The 21309-nt window shown below is 38.1% G+C and overlaps 1 pseudogene; it reads left to right on the plus strand.

The window, feature by feature from the left end:
* The first annotated feature begins 3468 nt into the window (after nt 1-3468).
* Nucleotides 3469-5278, plus strand: LOC119528966 (annotated as a pseudogene).
* Nucleotides 5279-21309: the final 16031 nt, after the last annotated feature.

Genomic DNA, 21309 nt, shown 5'->3' on the forward strand with positions numbered 1-21309 from the left:
CTCCTCCTGGGACACCCATGATGCAAATGTTTGTGTGCTTTCTGTTGTCATTCAATTCCCTGAGATCTGCTCAATTTTCCCCATTCTTTTCTCTGTCTGTTCTTTTGTCTCTTCAATTTTGGATGCTTTGTCTTCTAGCTTGCTGATCCTTTCTTCTGTCTCTTCCAATCTACTATTGTGTGCTGCTAGGATATGTTTAATTCCATCTATTTTGCCTTTTATTCCCATAAGATGTTATTTTTCTTTGCATGTTTTCAAATTCTTCTTTATGTTCACCCAGTGCCTTCTTAATATCCTTTATCTCTTTTGCCATTTCCTTGAATTTGTTTAGGAGATTTGTTTGAACTTCTTTGATTAGTTTTTCCAAATTATGTATTTTCTGTGACTTTTTTATTTGCTCCTTTGACTAAGCCATATTGTCCTACTTGGTATGTTTTGTGATTTTTTTTGTGGATGACTGGGCATTGGATTATCTTGATGAGTTTACCCTGAAGATCAGTTTCTTTCTCTTGTTGAAGATTTTGTTGTTGATTGGCTTTCTGTTAATGCTCTTCTTTGATACTTGTTTTGTTGGTATTACCCTACCAGGGCTGGGCCAGGGACCTATGAAGGAGGTACTCACCATTTCCACAGGACCTTGGGGAGACAGTCTGGTAAAAATGCCAAAAAACCTTCAATTCCAGTCCCCAAGGGTACACTTTCCTAGCCTAACCTGCATATGACCATCTTTGCCCAAAAGTGTTTTAGATGTCTTCCCAGAGGTGCACTTTCCTCATCTGCTGGCAGATGGTGCTCCTCAGCCCTCAGAGGGCAGGCTCTTAGCTTCCTGCCAGGTCCAGACAGTAATGAAGCAGTGCCAGCCTGGGTGGGTTGAAACCACAGGTCTAGGTCATCCAAATTTGCCAACCATGTTAGATCATGTCCCGCACTGTTCTTGGGAACATGGGCATCCACAGCACACTCAGTCTGCAGCCACCCACCTGCCTGCCTTCCATGGACCAAACACCCCAAAGCTATCTGTCCCCAGAGTCATGGATAGGCACAAGATGCCAGGGCTAGTCTCTCACCGCAGCATTTCTGTCTCTTCCTCCCACATTTTCCTGGGTGTTTCAGAGTGCTCTCCCAATCTCCAGAGCCCCAGAACTGTTGTTCCAGACAGTTTTACTTGTCCCTTAGTTGTTTTTCTGGAAGGAAGTGAGCCCAGCCTCTCCCTAATAAGCCATCTTGGATTCCTCTGCTTTGGACAGATTTTAAGTGTTACTGTTCTTCATTGTTTCTGTCAATGAAATTTAATTATATTTTATTTTCACTGTGGTAATTGTCAATAAATATCAAACATTTTACATACTGACAATAACTTGCAAAGACTTTAGCAAATGTAATGCAACTGGAAATTATGTACAGTTTTTGTTGTTTTTTGTTCTTTGTTTTTTACAATATTGTAAGTTCTTACTTGATTCTAGGGTGTTTTAAGCATACAACATATCTTCTGCACATACTGATACCTTCTAAGAATTACAGATATAAGTTCAGTGGTATGAACTTTCAGGAGAAAATTAAGCAATTATGAGAGCAATTTTTAAAAATCAGAAATTGGTGCTGCCTTATCAAATGCCTTTTTTATAGCAACCAAGAAAAAATTATGGTTCATTTTCTTGTCATACTGATGCATTAATATCTGTATTAATAGTAAATCATCTTGAATCCTAGGGAAAAAACTTAATTACTTTATTTCACATTTGAATATTTTAAGATTTGCAGTAATATCTATTATTTATCTTCATTCCTTTATTGTTACTGTTTTGATACCATTCCCTCCTAGTTTCATGATGCTTCTTTCTTTGTTGTTGTTGTTATTTTATCCTCCAAAATATATCTTGGATTTATTTCAGTTATTTTATGTCTCCACTTTTGCTAATTTATTCCTCCTGTTTTCCATATGCATGTTTTATTATACTTTCTTGAATTATTTGATTTATTTCACCTTCCTTTAAAGAGTATACATTTTGCCCTGCCTATAATAGCTTTGTATTCTAAAACTTCCATATATGTAAATCCAAAATTATTACATTAATCTGTAATTGTAACTTATTTTTCTTAACATTTTTTTTAACAAAGTTATGAATTGGTTTCTGCAAGGATTTGAACCTCTTTTACTAATTTACAAATTATTTTTTGCATCTTCTGTGTTGGGGCATTCTGAGCTTTTGTTTCTTTGTAATATAGTATATAATCATTTTATGTATTATGAATGGTTTAAAAATATGTATTCTATGTGAAAGGTCTAATTTGTTATTTATTTAATGTGTCAAAAGTTGAGAGATGTGTTAATAGCTGCCACCAAAATTGTTAATTTCTTCTTTTATTTCTAGCATTTGTTCCTTAATGTGCCAAATAAACTGACAACATGATATATGAAGTATCAGGTATGTTGCTATCCTCACTTTACCATTTTTTGAATTTTGTTGGTAAAATTTTGCCTTTTTTGCTTTACATTGAGTTCTTTTATTTTCTATGTCTCTTCAGAACAATTGAATTTTCTTTTTTTATAGCTTCATGGATGTCTAATTGACATGCAGTGAACCACATATATTTAAAGTGTACAATTTGATAAACTTTAACATCTGTATGTGAATCCATCATCCTCAAAAGCTTCCTTGTGTCTTTATAATCTCTGTCTCTGACCTCTCCACCACTCCCTTAGACAACCACTGATCTGCTGTTACTATAAGTTAATTTCCATGTTCTAGATTTTTATATAAATGGAATCAGAAAGTAAGTACATTTTTTTCTTTTTGGTCTGGCTTCTTTTACTCGGTATAATTATTTTGAGATTCATCCATGTTGTTGCTATAGCAATAATTCATTCCTTTATGTTGCTGAGTAGCATTCCAGTGTGTGCACATACCACACTTTGTTTATCCAGTTACCTGTCGGTGGACATCTGGGTTGTTTCCAGTTTTTGGCTATTACAAATAAAGTTGATGGGGACATTAATGTACTAGTGTTAGTATAGACATATGCATTTCTTTCTCTTGGATAAATATGGAGGAGCGGAATGGCTGGAGTGCATGATAACTATCAAACCGTATTCCAAAGTGGTTATGGCATTTGAAGTTCCCACCAGAAGTGAATCAGTGTTCCAGTTCCTTCATATCCTCACCAACAGCTGATGGGGTGAGACTTATTAATTTTAACCTTTCTAAGGGATGTGTAGTTGTATTTCATTGCAGTTTTAATATTCACTTCCCTAATGACTAATGATGTTAGGCATCTTTTCATGTGCATATTTACCATTTCTATATCTCCTTTGGTGAGATATCAAATCTTCTGTATATTTTTAAATTGGTTTGTTTGTTTTCCTATGAATGAATCTGCAAGTTCTTATATCGAAAATGCATAAGTCCTGGGTTGGAGAAAGAGGCTGTCACTTCTCTTTGGCCCTCCCCTTCCCTCTCTCAGCTCTTCCACACTCGTTCCAATCAATAGTGCCTGTTAGAACATATCCAGGTTGGCAGCCCAAAGAGCTGGCCCCAGGCTGGATGTGCCAAGTGGTGGAGGGCATGGCACAGCTTGCTTGACCTTCCTGGAGAGGGTAGGAGCCAGAAGGAGGAGACTGGAGACATGCAGAGGTCTGAAGGTATCCTCCAGACATGGTCCTAATGACTGAACTACAGCAAGATGTTGAAGACACAAAGCCTGCAAAAGTTCTTGGGAAGAGAGAACAAAGTTGGCTCAGCTCACTCCAAGGCTGAGAATGGTGTGGTGGAGAAAAAGAAGGCCTGCAGGTCACCAACAGCCCAGTCCCCAACCCCATCTAGCGAGACCAGAAAAGACCCATCTCCAGACCAGAAAAGAGTCATTTGCTTGCAGTCAAAATCCAGTTTTGATCGTGCCTCTCTAGTAGGTGATAAGGATGACTGTAAAGCAGAAAGCAAAAGTAACTCCAAAACTGAAAGGAAAAAGTCTTCATCTTCTAGCCAGTACAAGGCAGACATGCACTTTCACAGGTTGTTTCTTGATGTCCCAACAGAGGAACCACTGAGGCAAAGCTTTACCTGTGCTCTTCAGAAAGTCAAACTTTACCAAGGAAAACTCTTTGTGTCAGAAAACTGGATTTGTTTTTATTCCAAGGTCTTTGGAAAAAACTCTAAGATCTCAATTCCAGATTTCTCAGTAACCCAATAAAGAAAATCAAAACTGTCCTTCTGTTACTAAGTGCCCTGATTATAGCAACAGTCACAGATGGGTACATATCTGTCTCCCTACTCTCCAGAGATTCAGCTTACGAACTTCTATAGTCTGTGTGTGGACACTTAGACAATACAAGTGCTGAAAACAGTTTCCAGGCAGACCGCCCTTCATCTCTTCCTCTGGATTTCAATGATGAATTCTCAGACCTGGATGGAGTGGTCTGAGAAAGAAGACAAGACATGGAAGGATACAGCAGTTCTGCTTCTCACACTCCTGAATCTGAGAACTCTCGAGAGTTCCATGTGACACAGTCCCACACAGTTCTGAATGTCTCCAAGGGAGATGCAAAACCAGCTCGGGCAGACATCCAGGTGAATGGAGTGCCTGAAGGAAAAGGCAAGTGTCTCCCTGCACACAGTCAGTCAGAAACCACTGGAATCTTACACAAAATAAAGTCTCAGAAATGTCCGACTCTCCACCATCCTTGAACTAATCATCTCCATCTTCTACATGATATATAGAATTAATACTCTGGAGGGGTGGCTGGAATCATTAACTCTGCTGTGGACACCCACAATGCTGAACAGACAGTACCATCCAGCCTGGGGTCACAAGTACAATTAAATGTGGAAGTCCTCTACCAAGAGCTTATGATTAACATAATGAAATTGGAAAAGATACAAAACAACTTACAAAAGCTGCTCGAGAATGGTAACTGACTGACCTGGTTCTTGGGCCAACATAATAACTCACACTTCCCTTTGAAGAAGGTGCTCCCTGAGGCATTCTGATGGCTGGCTCCCTGCTGGTCAGGTGCAATCCAAAGCCACATTTGCACTTGTTGGTCTCCAGCTTAGGAAGGAGGGGGAAGGGGAACAGTTTTGGTTCCTGCACAACATAAACTGACCTTGACTCTCTGAGGAAGTTTTCACTGCTGCTGTTGAAGAATACAGAACCATTTCTGGAGGTTTTCAGGAAGGGCCTGGTGGACGCTTTTGCATGATTGTGGTTCAGCAGTTACCATGACGGTGTCATCAGACACACTCCACCCCATGCCTTTTCAGTCTTCCCCACCCTCATTTTCTCTCCTTTACACATATCCTTGTAACCAACCTTCAAACTAAGGGATATGTCATATACTGATGTACCTGATATGATCCTTTAAAGAATTAGCCATGATTCTCCAGAAAAGGTAATACATATTTCTAATGGATAGGCTTGCTCCAAACAAATAATACCCACATTTTGTTTGTCTTTTTTTTTTTTTTCCCTTCTGCCAGTTATTTTCTGGTTTCAATCACTTGTGTATCTTGACTTCTCAGTTCAGTATTGGCAAGAATATTTTTGTTCTGTTCCCTGACTAATACCTAATGGAGTGATCTCACCCACCCAAGGTCAACAATCTGTGAGCATGGGACTCAAGTATTCAGTTACACTTACTTTGAAACCAAAACTAATTTTTAAACCCCAAAATATAATAGTAATTTAATACAGAATGAAAAATACTGAATTCAAGATTATGTATTGGTGAACTACATTAGCATGTTTGAAACAGGATGTCTATATTGAATGCTGAAATACATTTCAGCATGACAGCGAGTTTTTCTACTTTCCTGCCTAAATTAAAGAAATAACTGGTGGTGTGCTAACTTCTATTTAGCATGTGAGTTGGCTGGTTTTTATTAATAATTAGGTAGGGTATCATAAGATTGATAATCTGTTGCTATCTGCAATGCATTTTATGATCATTTCTATGAAATGTATTTTGTTTAATCAGATTAGCTAGTAAGTAAATTGTTTACATCATTTGTATTTGTTAGCCTCCTGGGCAAGAACTGTGCCTTGTGCACCACTGGCCTTTAATAAATGCTCATAAAAAATAGTAAGTCCTTTATAAGTTATATTATATATTTTCTCCCAGTCTATGACTTGTACTTTTATTCTCAACCATATCCTTTCTATACTTCCAGAGATAGGTTTCACATTTAGGTCTATACTCATTTTGAACCAGTTTTTACATACGATGTGAGGTATGCATATATTCATTTTTACAAATACAGATATCCAATTGTTCCAGTACCATTTGTTGAGACTATCCTTTTTCCAGTGCATTGCCTTTGTACTTTTGTCAAAAATCATTTGTCCATATATGTGGGGGCTTATTTCCGGAACTACATTCTATTCCATTGATCTATATGTCCACTTTTATGCAAATAACACATTGTTTGATTACAATAGTTTTATATTGTCTTGAAATCAGGTAATGTAATCCCTCCTCCTTTATTCATTTAACAAATAGTTTGGGCTACCTTAGCTCCTAATCTTTTCTTCTGCCTCTTCAAATCTGCTGTTGTATACTTCTAGTGTATTCTCTGTCTTTTCTGTTGTCTTTCATTACCATAAGATTTTTTCTTTTACTTGCATGCTTTCAAATACTTCTTTATGCTCACCCAGTGTCATCTTAATATCCTTTATCTCTTTTGCCATGCTTTCCTTTATCTCCTTGAATTGATTAAGGAGATTTGTTTGAACATCATCATTATGTGTTTCAAATCTTTATATTGTGTCTTAAGTTTTAGTTTTCTCCTTTGACTGGGCCAATCTTCCTGTTTCTTTATGTGACTTGTAATTTTTTGCTGGTCTCTAGGCATCTGATTTTCTTGGTGAGTTTACTCTGTTGGTCAGTTTCTCACTTGCCTTGGGTTTTCTTGTAGACTGGGTTTGTGCTAACGCTTTTCTTTGACACTTGGTTCACCTTGTTTTTAACCTTTAAAATAGTTTGCGTTTAACTGATGAGAATATTTTCAGTGCTTAATCATCTGATTCTTGTCCTGGATGTATGATATGATTTTTGAGATTGCATTACTTGTCCTATTGCTTCACCCCCAGGTGAAAGCTTTCTTTTTCCTCTTTCTTCTCTGGGAATGTTGATCTGTTCTGTTTGTTTTTCATTTGCTTCTATATGTTATTATCACTCCTTTCATTATCTCTAGGTACATTTACCTGGAGGGCTAATTCTGGAAAGGGCCTTTCCAAGTCAGTTTTTTTCCCATCAAAACAGGCTCAGGGATCCATGGAAGCAATGTAGGTGAGTTTTGAAGTGCCCTGGGGAGGAGACCTGGAAGGATATATATTTGATGTCTCCCTGAGTCTGTGCTTTCCTGGCTTGCCCAGCAGATGGAGCCCTTCTGCCCCCTATTCTCTGCAGTCCTAAGGTGGTACGGTGCCTTTCATTCTCAGCTGACTCCACCTCTGCTTGGTTGAGACAGAGGCTGCCAGCTATTTTTGGCTGGGGCAGGTTGAAACTGTTGCTCAAATCCCAGACCCAGGGATCTGAATTCTCTGAACAACAGCACCAACTGCGCTGGGTCAGGTCCTCCCCATTTTTTTTTTTTTTTTTTGGGGGGGGGGCTTCCCTTCAGCAACCTATTCCCCAATACCTTGAGAATTTAGTGTCTCTCAGTAAGCCCCATTTCCACTCCTGCCAGGGGTGTGGTTGAGACAGACTGCAGGCTGCTTTCTGTTCTGGGCAGGTTGAATCTTGAGCTGCTCTGGAAGCTGGAATCCAGCACTCCAAATTTACTGACTCAAAAGCCACAGGTGGTGCTTGTGCTTGCCAAACAACCCCCCCCCCCATATTCTTGGGGAAGAGCTGCCCTCCAGCATCCTGGGCCCCACCACCCCAAGAAGTTACTGTGTCTCTCAGTCAGTCCCACTTCTGTCCCTACTGGGGTCAGGGTTGAAATGGAGGTTGCTGGCTGCTTTCTGTCCTGGGTAGGTAAACTGTAGCTATTATCAGAGATGGAATCCAGCACTCCAAATTCACCAGCCAAAGCTGCAGGTGGTGCCCAGGTTTGCCCCCCTTTTCTTGGGGAACAGTCATCCTTCAGCAAACTGATTCTCACCACCCTGAGTCATTACTATGTCTCTCAGTCCACCCTACTCCCTCTCCTGCCAGGATCTGGGTTGAAACAGTCTGCCAGCTTTTCTGTCCTGGGTGGGCTGTGTATTTAGCTGGGCCCAGAGCTGGTACCCAGCAGTCCGAATTTGCTAATCAGAAGCTGCAGTCGGTGTCTGGCCATGTCCCCCCAGCCCTGCTCCTGGGAAAGAGGGCTTCTATTTCCAGCTTGGGAGTGGATCCTGAGGCAGCCTGCCACACCAGTGGGGAATGGGCACCAGCCTCCACAGTGTGGAGATATCTACTCACAGATCTTCACCCGGTTTATCAGTCTCTCCCTTCTGTTCTTTCCTGGATGGTGTACAGTGTTCTGGTCTCTCAAGCACCCCAAAGTGCCGTTTCAGACCATTTCTGGCTATTTACTAGCTATTCTGGAATATGATCTGAATCCTAGAGCTCCCTATTCCACCATCTTGGGAAAAAAACAACTTGTATGTGATATTTTAAAAGGGAATTTCATAGAGAAGAAAAGAGGGGGTGAACCAGAAATAACTAGCTAAGTGGCAAAACAGTACATCGACCTTTGAGCATTTCTCTTTACTTCCATATTCTTGTATGTGTTATTTATGTATAAAATATGAAGTTACACTTGCTTTAGCAAGCATGTGAATTTGTAAGGATCAAATGATTGTAACTTATGTGTAAAAATTTCAGAAAGCAGAAAGGTGCCATTATTTATACACTTTATATCTGCTTGAGTTCAGAGAGTGTCTTTTCTCTATGCATGCTAACATCAAAGGTGCAAAATTGTATTTTCAGGTTTATATTTAAGCGGCATACATAGAGATGTATTCCTTCTTCCCATTGAATTTTGAGAACTGATGCCAAGAAATGATGAAACTCAATGTCTTTTTGTGGGTAATGGGGACTGAAGTTAAGGAAATATGGACTACAGTAAAGTTGTGGAGACAAATTTCGCTTTTTTTATCTTATGGATCATCTTGGTATCACCCACCCACCCCCCAAAAGCAGTGTGTTTGAAGAGTTGACATACTTTCTCTCAGATTTTATTCTGATATAGTTGGAAGTTGGAGTTTTTAAGTAGCTTTAGGTCTACTCTAAAACAGGGCCAAAAGAAGTCTCCTTTTGTGCCTTCTATTATTAAAAGGAAGACAAGCTATGAAAATCTTAGTGAAATTTAAACAAAACAAAACAAAACGAAACAAAGAAACATGTAAAATATATTTTTTGGATTTCACAATCTACCAGAGTTAGTTACTGAGCTACTACTTTATTTTAAAGAGATAGCAACACAGAAAAATGTTTTTCAATGAGCATAAATTGTATCAGTGTAGCAGTTGAAACTAAATTTGCTATCTCATTTTTTCCCATCATGTTACCTTGCCTTTTTCACAGAATAGTAATGGCTTAATATTGTGGAGATTTATAGAATCTTTTGGAAGAGACCCCTTAAAATAATTACAATATCCAAAGAAGGCTTTAAAATAACATGCATTTTGTAATGGTAAGTTGTAAATGCATTTATGAAAAAAAAATTTATTTTAAGTGATAATATAGCTCATTGCCAATTGTAGACCATAGGGATGAGTTAAAAGTATTACTGCAAATATCAACAGAATATTAAAATTGGCTTGATTATATAGAAAAGTGATGCTAGATTTTAATACATCTTAAAAACTAAATGATTTTTTTTTAACAGAGAAGTTTAAAAAGCTAGTTGTGTTGAAACTCATGAATATAAATAATTAAATATACATGGGCAAATTATAAACATGAATCATGCATTTTTAAATATGACAGGATTGAACTTTGGAAACAGTATAAAGACACATCAAGTACTGCAAAGATACTTCAAAAAATATTCCCTAGATATTAAGAAACAACCTTCTCTCCCAAAGGAATAGTAGGTCACATGATCACATTTTTTTTTTTTTAAGAATATTCACCATGTAATAAAGGAAGCTAAAAATATGTGCTAAAATAGAAATGCCTTTCTCCCTCAGGGTACATTGGGAAAAAAAGTATAGCTACATGATTGTAGGTGGAAATGAGGCACCAGGAATTTTTTTGAAAAAGCTTCAAAATTAGGTTGACTCTTGTTTCATAATCAGCTGAAAAGCTGCTGATGTAAAAACAATCACCAGTTAGACATTCTACACGGCTATCCCTGTTTCCATAGAGACAAAGTAAAGTACTTTCAGAAACTATTGAGCATTTGAAGAGAAGTGAATTACAGACACACAATTTTCTATACATAAAAAATACAGTAAAAATTTTAGGAGAAATGAAAAACCAGCTTTTAACCTCATTTCATTTGCTTTCCTTTTTCTGCATTGGCTTGATTATTTTGCTTCCCACACCAGTCAACCTCTTTACCCTTCAGTAAAGCACAATAAAATAGGAAAAGGAGGCACATTTTAGAAGAGATGCCTCCTTCCTTTAAAAGAAAATAAATGTGACCTTTTCATCAAAATGACCATCATATATAACTAAATCTTTCATTTCATAATGTATCTAATTTAGACTCTAAAGTCCACGAGTGGGCCAGCTTCTTGAATGGCATTGGTTATATGTTGTCAAAGCACCATTATATAGCTCTATGCATTATATAGCTATATGTATTTTTGTTGTGCTAAAATTCACATAAAATTTTATGTGTTAATAATTTTAAAGTGTATACAATTCATTGGCATTAAATGCATTCACAGTATTGTGCAGCCATCACTACTAACTAGATCCAGAACATTTTCATCACCCCAAACAGAAATCCCATATCCATTAAGCAGACATTCTCCCTCCTTCCACCTCCTCAGTGCCTGGTCATCATTAATCGGCTTTCTGTGCCAATGGATTTGCAAATTCTGGGCACTTCATATAAGTGGAATCATACAATATGTGGCTTTCTTGTGAGTCTGGCTTCTTTTACTTAGCATATGTTTTCAAGGTTCATCCATGTTGTAAGATGGAGCATCCTTGTAGCAAGTATCATCTATGTTGTAGCATTATTGATTCCTTTTAATGGCTAAATAATATCCCATTGTACAGATATACCAAATTTTGCATATCTGTTCATCACAAGATGGACATCTGCAGTTTCTACTTTTTAGCTATTATGAATAATGCTGCTATAAACATTCATATGCAAGTACTTGTTTGAGTATCTGTTCAATACTTTTGGAGATATACCTAGGAATGGAATTGTTGGGTGTGATGGTTAAGTTCATATGTCAACTTGGCCACGTTATGGGTGTTCAGTTGTTTGATTAAGCAAGCACTGCCCTGATTGTTTCTGTGAGGGTATTTCGTGGACATAATCATCTGTGGCTGATTATATTTGCAATCAACTGAGGAGATTGCCTTCAACAGTGAGAGAAGTCTCATGCAATCAGCTGAAGACTTTAAAAGGAGAAATGATGATTTCACAGTCAGAAGAGAGAACTTCCATCTCTACTTCAACCAGCCAGTTCCTCAATAACCTTCACTGATGTTCCCAGCTTGAAGCCTGTCCTAGGAATTTGGACTTGCCTATCCCACAGTTGTGTGAGACAATTCTTTAATAAAATCTCATATTTACACCATATATATATATATAATATATGTATGTATAATTATATCCTGTAGGTTTTGTTTTCCTAAATAAATGCACTGGGTCATATGAATAATTCTATGTTTAAATCATTGAGGAACTGCCAAACGTTTTCCATATTGGCTGTATGATTTTGCATTCTCACCAGCAATGTATAAGGGTTCCAATTTTTCCACATCCTTGCCAATACCTGTTGTTTTCCATTTAAAATATATATATATAACCATCCTAGTGTCTTATCTCATTGTGCTTTTCATTTGTATTGGCCCTTTGGATATCTTCTTTGAAGAAATGTCTGTTTGTGTCCTTTACCCATTTTAATAGGTTATTTGTCTTTATATTATTGAGTTGTAAGAACTCTTTATACATTCTGGATATTAGACCCTTATCAGAATGATTTGCAAATCTTTTTTCTCATTCTGTGGGCTCTCCTGGTAGTATCTTTCAGGTACAAAAGTTTTTAAATTATCTATTTTTTCTTGCATGGGCTTGTGCTTTTGGTGTCATATCCAAGAAACAGTTGTCGAATCTGAGGTCTTAATCTACTGTGGTCAGAGGAGATACATTGTATGATATCAGCCTTTTGAAATTTATTGAAACTTGTTTGTTGCCTAACATATGATCTATCCTGGACAGTGTTCCATGTGCACTTGAGAAGAATGTATATTTTGCTGTTGTTGGGTGGAGTGTTCTATATCATAAGGTCATTTGGTTTAATTGTGTTGTTTATATCCTTTATTTCCTTCTTGATCTTCTGTCTAGTTATTCTACCCATTATTGAAAATGTAGTATTCAAGTTTCCAACTATTATTGTAAAACTGTCAACTTATCTCTTAAATTCTCTCAATTTTGGTTTAATATATTTTGGGGCATGCACACACACACACACACACACACACACATTTATAATCGTAAAATCCTCTTGAAGGATTGACCCTTTCATCAATATATAATATCTGTTCTCCTGTAACAATTTTCTAATTAAAGTCTATTTTTTTTTCTGATATTAGTATAGCCACTTCAATTCTATTTTGGTTACTATATACATGTAATATCTTTATCCTTTTACATTCAATTTATTTGTGTCTTTGGGTTTAAAGTAAGTCTCTTGTAAACAGCATATAGTTGGATTATATATTTTATCCAGTTTGCCAATTTCTGCCTAATGATTGGAGAGTTTAATCCATATACATTTAAAATCATTACTGATAATGTGGGAATGTCGCCCTTTTGTCTTTTGTAAATTTTATACATTTTTAGTACCTCATTTCTTCCATTACTGACTATTTTTGTATTTAGTTTTGACCTTTTTTGTAGTATGTTTTTTGTGGCTACCATGGGTCTTAAATTTAACATCCTAATTCTAAAACAATCTCATTTGAATTGATACCACCAATTTCAATAGCATACACAACCTGTGCTCCTACACTTCATTCCCCCTTAGTTGATATTGTTGCAAATTAAAGCCTTCTACATTGTGTCCAAAACCATGGATTTATAATTAGTTTTTACACATCTGTATCTAAAATCATATAAGAAACTAAATATACAATAGTATTGGCATTTATATTTACCCACGCAGTTACCCCTACCAGAGATATTTCTTTCTTTCCTTTCATCCTGAAGCACCTCCTTTAGCATTCTTTGAAGGGAAGGTCTAGTGGTATCAAATTCCTTCAGCTTAGTTTCTCCATCATTTTTTTTCTTCATTTTATTGAGATATATTCACATACCATGCAGTCATACAAAACAAATCGTACATTCGATCGTTCACAGTACCATTACATAGTTGTACATTCATCACCTAAATCAATCCCTGACACCTTCATTAGCACACACACAAAAATAACAAGAATAATAATTAGAGTGAAAAAGAGCAATTAAAGTAAAAAAGAACACTGGGTACCTTTGTCTGTTTGTTTGTTTGTTTCCTTCCCCTATTTTTCTACTCATCCATCCATAAACTAGACAAAGTGGAGTGTGGTCCTTATGGCTTTCCCAATCCCATTGTCACCCCTCATAAGCTACATTTTTATACAACTGTCTTCGAGATTCATGGGTTCTGGGTTGTAGTTTGATAGTTTCAGGTATCCACCACCAGCTACCCCAATTCTTTAGAACCTAAAAAGGGTTGTCTAAAGTGTGCGTAAGAGTGCCCACCAGAGTGACCTCTCAGCTCCTTTTGGAATCTCTCTGCCACTGAAACTTATTTCATTTCCTTCCACATCTTTCACATCCCCCTTTTGGTCAAGAAGATGTTCTCCGTCCCACGATGCCAGGTGTACATTCCTCCCCGGGAGTCATATTCCACGTTGCCAGGGAGATTCACTCCCCTGGGTGTCTGATCCCATGTAGGGGGGAGGGCAGTGATTTCACCTTTCAAGTTGGCTTAGCTAGAGAGAGAGGGCCACATCTGAGCAACAAAGAGGCATTCGGGAGGAGGCTCTTAGGCACAGTTATAGGGAGGCCTAGCCTCTCCTTTGGAGCAACTGTCTTCCCAAAGGTAAAACCTATGGTAGAGGGCTCAACCCATCAAACCACCAGTCCCCTGTGTCTGTGGTCATGTTAGCAACCATCGAGGTGGGGTAGGCGAATACCCCTGCATTCTCCACAGGCTCCTCAAGGGGGCACTACATATTTTTTTCCTTGTTTTTTATTTATTTATTTATTTTTTAACTTTTTTTACTTTTTTAAATCAACTGTATGAAAAAAAAAATTTAAAAAAAAACACAAAAACATACAATAAAAGAACATTTCAAAGAGACCATAACAAGGGAGTAAGAAAAAGACAACTAACCTAACTGCTTTACTTCCAACATGTTCCTACTTTACCCCAAGAAAGTTACCTAATATAGCAACATTTCTGTGAACTTGTTCCTACTATATCCATCAGAAATTAACAGACCATAGTCATTCCTGGGCATCCCCAGAACGTTAAATAGCTTATCTGTTCTTCTTGGATTATTGTTCCCCCCTTCCTTAATTGCTCTCTATTGCTAGTTCCCCTACATTCTACATTATAAACCATTTGTTTTACATTTTTCAAAGTTCACATTAGTGGTAGCATATAATATTTCTCTTTTTTGTGCCTGGCTTATTTCACTCAGCATTATGTCTTCAAGGTTCAGACATGTTGTCATATGTTTCACGAGATCGTTCCTTCTTACTGCCGTGTAGTATTCCATCGTGTGTATATACCACATTTTATTTATCCACTCATCTGTTGAAGGACATTTGGGTTGTTTCCATCTCTTGGCAATTGTGAATAATGCTGCTATGAACATTGGCGTGCAGATATCTGTTCGTGTCACTGCTTTCCGATCTTCTGGGTATATACCGAGAAGTCCAATCGCTGGATCGAAGGGTAACTCTATAGTTTTCTAAGGAACTGCCAGACTGACTTCCAGAGTGGCTGAACCATTATACAGTCCCACCAACAATGAATAAGAGTTCCAATTTCTCCACATCCCCTCCAGCATTTGTAGTTTCCTGTTTGTTTAATGGCAGCCACTCTAATCGGTGTTAGATGGTATCTCATTGTGGTCTTAATTTGCATCTCTCTAATAGCTAGTGAAGCTGAACATTTTTTCATGTGTTTCTTGGCCATTTGTATTTCCTCTTCAGAGAACTGTCTTTTCATATCTTTTGCCCATTTTATAACTGGGCTGTCTGTACTATTGTCATTGAGTTGTAGGATTTCTTTGTATATGCAAGATATCAGTCTTTTGTCAGATACATGGTTTCCAAAAATTTTTTCCCATTGAGTTGGCTGCCTCTTTACCTTTTTGAGAAATTCCTTTGAGGTGCAGAAACTTCTAAGCTTGAGGAGTTCCCATTTATCTATTTTTTCTTTTGTTGCTTGTGCTTTGGGTGTGAAGTCTAGGAAGTGGCCGCCTAATACAAGGTCGTGAAGACGTTTTCCTACATTATCTTCTAGGAGTTTTATGGTACTTTCTTTTATATTGAGATCTTTCATCCATTTTGAGTTAATTTTTGTGTAGGGGGTGAGGTAGGGGTCCTCTTTCATTCTTTTGGATATGGATATCCAACTCTCCCAGCCCCACTTGTTGAATAGACCATTATGACTCAGTTCAGTGACTTTGGGGGCCTTATCAAAGATCAGTCGGCCATAGATCTGAGGGTCTATCTCTGAATTCTCAATTCGATTCCGTTGATCTATATGTCTATCTTTGTGCTAGTACCATGCTGTTTTGACAGCTGTGGCTTTATAATGAGCCTCAAAGTCAGGGAGTGTAAGTCCTCCCACTTTGTTTTTCTTTTTTAGAGTGTCTTTAGCAATTCGAGGCATCTTCCCTTTCCAAATAAATTTGATAACTAGCTTTTCCAAGTCTGCAAAGTAGGTTGTTGGAATTTTGATTGGGATTGCATTGAATCTGTAGATGAGTTTGGGTAGAATTGACATCTTCATGATATTTAGCCTTCCTATCTATGAACATGGAATATTTTTCCATCTTTTAAGGTCCCCTTCTATTTCTTTTAGTAGAGTTATGTCATTTTCTTTGTATAGGTCTTTTACATCTTTGGTTAAGTTTATTCCTAGGTACTTGATTTTTTTAGTTGCTATTGAAAATAGTATCTTTTTCTTGAGTGTCTCTTCAGTTTGTCCATTTCTAGCATATAGAAACATTACTGACTTATGTGCATTAATCTTGTATCCCGCTACTTTGCTAAATTTGTTTATTAGCTCTAGTAGCTGTATCGTCGATTTCTCAGGGCTTTCCAGATATAAGATCATATCATCTGCAAACAATGACAGTTTTACTTCTTCTTTTCCAATTTGGATGCCTTTTATTTCTTTGTCTTGCCAGATTGCCCTGGCTAGCACTTCTAGCAAAATGTTGAATAACAGTGGTGACAGCGGGCATCCTTGTCTTGTTCCTGATCTTAGAGGGAAGGCTTTCAGTCTCTCACCATTGAGTACTATGCTGGCTGTGGGTTTTTCATATATGCTCTTTATCATATTGAGGAAGTTTCCTTCAATTCCTACCTTTTGAAGTGTTTTTATCAAAAACGGATGTTGGATTTTGTCAAATGCTTTTTCAGCATCTATTGAGATGATCATTTGCTTTTTCCCTTTCGAATTTTTAATGTGTTGTAATACATTGATTGATTTTCTTATGTTGAACCATCCTTGCATGCCTGGAATGAACCCCACTTGGTCATGGTGTATGATTTTTTAATGTGTCTTTGGATTCGATTTGCAAGTATTTTGTTGAGGATTTTTGCATCTATATTCATTAGGGAGATTGGCCGGTAGTTTTCCTTTTTTGTAGCATCTTTGCCTGGTTTTGGTATTAGATTGATGTTAGCTTCATAAAATGAGTTAGATAGTGTTCCGTTTTCTTCAACGTTTTCAAAGAGTTTGAGTAAGATTGGTGTCAGTTCTTTCTGGAAAGTTTGGTAGAATTCCCCTGTGAAGCCATCTGGCCCTGATCATTTATTTGTGGGAAGATTTTTGATGACTGATTGGATCTCTTTGCTTGTGATGGGTTGATTGAGGTCTTCTGTTTCTTCTCTGGTCAGTCTAGGTTGTTCATATGTTTCCAGGAAATTGTCCATTTCCTCTACATTATCCAGTTTGTTGCCATACAGTTGTTCATAGTATCCTCTTATAATTTTTTTAATTTCTTCAGGATCTGCAGTTATGTCACCTTTTTCATTCATTATTTTGTTTATATGGGTCTTCTCTCTTTTTGATTTTGTCAGTCTAGCTAGGGGCTTGTCAATCTTGTTGATCTTCTCAAAGAACCAACTTTTGGTGATATTTATCCTCTCTATTGTTTTTTTTGTTCTCTCTGTCATTTATTTCTGCTTTAATCCTTGTTATTTCTTTTCTTCTACTTGGTTTAGGATTGGTTTGCTGTTCATCTTCTAGCTTCTTCATCTTCTAGCTTCTTCAGTTGATCCATTAGTTCTTTGATTTTGGTTCTTTCTTCCTTTTTAATATATGTATTTAGTGCTATAAATTTCCCCCTCAGCACTGCTTTTGCTGCATCCCATAGGTTTTGGTATGTTGTGTTCTCATTTTTATTCATCTGTATATATTTAGCAATTTCTCTTGCTATTTCTTCTTTAACCCACTGATTGTTTAGGAGTGTGTTTAACCTCCAGGTATTTGTGAATTTTCTAAGTCTCTGATGGTTATTGACTTCTAATTGTATTCCATTGTGGTCAGAGAATGTGCTTTGAATAATTTCAATCTTTTTAAATTTATTGAGGCTTGTTTTATGTCCCAGCATATGATCTATTCTGGAGAAAGTTCCGTGAGCACTAGAAAAGTATGTGTATCCTGGTGATTTGGGATGTAATGTTCTGTATATGTCTGTTAAATCTAGTTCATTTATCAGATTGTTTAGGTTTTCACTTTCCTTATTGGTCTTTTGTCTGGTTGATCTATCTATAGGAGAGAGTGATGTGTTGAAGTCTCCCACAATTATTGTGGGAACATCAATTGCTTCCTTTAGTTTTGCCAGTGTTTCTCTCATGTATTTTGTGGCACCTTGATTGGGTGCATAGACATTTACAATTGTTATTTCTTCTTCTTGAATTGCCCCTTTTATTAGTATGTAGTGGCCTTCTTTGTCTCTCAAAACATCCCTGCATTTAAAGTCTATTTTATCTGAGATTAATATTGCTACACCTGCTTTCTTTTGGCTGTAGCTTGCATGAAATATTTTTTTCCATCCTTTCACTTTCAGTTTCTTTGTGTCCCTGTGTCTAAGATGAGTCTCTTGTATGCAACATATTGATGGTTCATTTTTTTTGATCCATTCTGTGAATCTATTATCTTTTAATTAGGGAGTTTAATCCATTTACATTCCACGTTATAACCATGAAGGCATTTCTTGAATCAGCCATCTTATCCTTTGGTTTATGTTTGTCATATATATTTTCCCCTCTGTCTATTAATATCCTTTATTGTACCCATACCGAATCTCTTTAGTACTGAACCTTTCTCCAAGTCTCTCTGTCCTTTCTTTGTTTCTCTGCCTGTAGTGCTCCCTTTAGTATCTCCAGTAGGTCAGGTCTCTTGTTTGCAAATTCTCTCAGCATTTGTTTGTCTGTGAATAATTTAAGCTCTCCCTCAAATTTGAAGGAGAGCTTTGCTGGATAAAGTATTCTTGGTTGGAAATTTTCTCACTCAGAATTCTAAATATATCGTGCCACTGCCTTCTTGCCTCCATGGTGGCTGCTGAGTAGTCACTACTTAGTCTTATGCTGTTTCCTTTGTATGTGGTGAATTGCTTTTCTCTTGCTGCTTTCAGAACTTGCTCCTTCTCTTCTGTGTTTGACAGTATGATCAGAATATGTCTCGGAGTGGGTTTATTTGGATTTATTCTATTTGGAGTTCGCTGAGCATTTATGATTTGTGTATTTATGTTGTTTAGAAGACTTGGGAAGTTTTTCCCAACAATTTCTTTGAATACTCTTCCTAGACCTTTACCCTTTTCTTCTCCTTCTGGAACACCAATGAGTCTTATATTCGGACGTTTTATATTATCTATCATATCCCTGAGGTCTGTTTCGATTTTTTCAATTTTTTCCCCATTCTTTCTTTTATGCTTTCATTTCCATTCTGTCATCTTCCAGATCACTGATTCATTGTTCAACTTCCTCTAGTCTTGTACTATGAGTGTCCAGAATCTTTTTAATTTGGTCAGCAGTTTCTTTAATTTCCATAAGATCATCTATTTTTTTATTTAGTCTTGCAATGTCTTCTTTATGCTCTTCTAGGGTCTTCTTGATATCCTTTGTATCCCATACTATGGTCTCATTGTTCATCTTTAGTTCTTTGAGTAGCTGCTCTAGGTGCTGTGTCTGTTCTGATCTTTTGATTTGGGTGTTTGGGCTTATGTTATCCATATCGTCTGTTTTTTTCTTATGCTTTATAATTTTCTTTTGTTTTTGGCCTCTTGGCATTTGCTGAACTTGATAGGGTTCTTTTAGGATTTGTAGACCAATTGAAGTCCTTATCTCTAATTTATCAGATCTACAGCTTCGTGGAGTACACTTTCTCTAACTAACCAGCAGGTGGCGTCCACGAACCACCTGTTCTCCACAAGCCAGTTCTCCCCTGCTTTGCCTTTTTGGTGAGTGGGGGAGTGAGTCTTGTGGGGTCCAATTGGTGTACCAAGCTTGTGTGTGTAGTTGGTGTTGCCCGCCCTGTATATGGGGCGTGTTTCTGGGCAGTCAGGGAGGGGGGGTGGCTCTAACAATCAAATCTCCCTGGTGATCCTGGAGTTTTAAAGCTGCTGCAATAGTGTAATCCTTCAGTTCAGTCCTGCCACAGTTTTTCCTTGCCACTGACCCACAGGTCCTTGGTATTGGCGTACGGCTCCTGAGACTTGCAAGTGGGTCCCTCTTCCAGGCTGTGCACCCCTGGTCCTCTGTTGACGGATGACTGTGCTATGTCACAGGTGAGTGCCGTCCCCCCAGGGTGGTTCTGGGCTGCTGGGCTGTGTAGGGAGGCTCCCAGCGTGCTGAAATGATGGCTGAATGGGGGCTTTGTTAATTCACACTGCTCCACCTTCCCAACTCTGGGACAATCAGCTGAGGTTGCAGGGAAGGCTAATGTCCACGCCCAGTTTTGTGGTGTATGCCTGTTATTTGAAGCACTTCCGTCACACTGGGTTGTCTGGGGCAGCTCTGGGCTATGGGGCTGGTGATGGGCAGGAGTGTTTCCTGTCCACCAGGATAATGGCTATGAGCAGACACCCCCCTTTTCTTGGGAAGTTGTGGTGTTTAGTGAATTTTCTCAGCCACTGGATTATTGCCTTTTGTCTCAGAGCTCTCTTAGTTCTGCTCTTGTCTTGACCTGCCCAAACTGCAAGTCTTTGAAGCTTTCTGTATTGGGCTTCTTAGAGTAATTGTTTTAGAAAAAGAAAAAAGGATTTAAAAAAAAAAAAGGGCCCTCCTCACCGATCTGATGGGTTATTGAAATGCTAAGAGACAAAGCAATTAGGGCCATTAAGGAAAGGTCCACAGGGCAGAGAGATCAGCTTTTCTTCGGGATTTGCATATGAGCCTCAGGGCCTGAGCTCTGCCCTTCCCCTTTCTATGTTCACCAGAACTCCAAAAATCCTTCGCTTTTATTTTGGAGTTTTTCGTGTTGTTTTTTTCTATGCCTGTCTCCTCTCTGCTGGGCTGGCTGCTCTCAGATTCTCTGGTGTCTGGTCTCAGTCTATCTATGGTTGGAGTTTGGATCAGGAGAATGAGTTTCCGATAAGGGCTGCCACTGTAGTTCTCCCTTCTCCTTCCTGGAGCTGACAGCCCCTCCTCCCATGGGGCTGAGCCTGGCAGGGAGGGGTGCGGGTCCCCTGGCCACAAAAACTTACAGATTTCGCTGATCTCAGCAGTTCCACGTTTTCATGAGTGTTGTATGAAGTATGCCCAAAGTCAGATTGCTCTGTGGTGTCCAGTCCACGCAGTTCCTGGCTTTCTGCCTACTTTCCTGGAGAAGCAACTAAAACATACAGCTCACCAGTCTGTCATCTTGCCCCGCCTCCTCCTCCATCATTTTTGAATGACAGAATATAGTTTTGCTGGATATAGAATTCTTGGTTGAAAGCTTTTCTTTAAGTTCATTAAA

The sequence above is a fragment of the Choloepus didactylus genome, chromosome 3 (assembly GCF_015220235.1).
Source record: "Choloepus didactylus isolate mChoDid1 chromosome 3, mChoDid1.pri, whole genome shotgun sequence".
NCBI lineage: Eukaryota > Metazoa > Chordata > Mammalia > Pilosa > Megalonychidae > Choloepus > Choloepus didactylus.